We start from the raw sequence: 788 nt of genomic DNA, 5'->3' as shown, positions 1-788 counted from the left end.
CACTTAGCATGGGAGGTTTATAGGAAATCAGAGTGTGCTCTCCACGGTTTGGCTTTCTCCAAGCTTCTCCCCATACAGCATTCTTACCATGTCAAAGACTCTTCTGGGATTTTCTCTCCCATCATTCTTCCCTCTTCTTGTAACTTCTGGACCCTATGACCACACAGTGACTTGGTTTCTGTTCTCTGTGGTCTTCCCCTCTGGCCTGATTGACATTGAATCCTGCTCTCTCTGGCTCCTGCTATTACACCCCTGTTACAGCATTCCCTGGGTACAACCAACTGAAAGAAGCATTCAATCAGTATATCCATGACTTTGTTCAGGGCAAATGAAACCTCTAGTTCTTCAAGCAGCGAAAACCAGAGTCAGAATAGATACCCAGATAAAACATCTTACCATTGAAACAAGGATGAGAAACTATTCCCCAATATAAAATGAGAGCTCTTTGGGAACATAATTGGCTAATAAATATGTCCTTTATTTATTTTTGGGAGCTTAATTTTCAGAGCTCTTGGCCTCTGGCCAGGCTGTGTTATAACTCTCAAATAAGCATTGATGCTTCTGAAAGAAGACAGGGGGAAATACTTCAGCACATAATATCACCGGTAAGGAAGGAAACATTTTAAAATTTCTGAAATCTGTGAGCTGTTATGACATCATAGCTAATAATGCTGTTCTCACATTAAACAGTCTGGGATTATGATAAAGGAAATCAAAGCCAGAATTGATTTTTATTTGGATTTCTGTTTGTGCAACCAGTAAAACATCAAATATGCTCCCACCTGGCT

Source organism: Nannospalax galili, unplaced genomic scaffold, assembly GCF_000622305.1.
Source record: "Nannospalax galili isolate Female #2095 unplaced genomic scaffold, S.galili_v1.0 scaffold4870, whole genome shotgun sequence".
NCBI lineage: Eukaryota > Metazoa > Chordata > Mammalia > Rodentia > Spalacidae > Nannospalax > Nannospalax galili.
Note: the sequence above shows the minus strand (reverse complement) of the source record.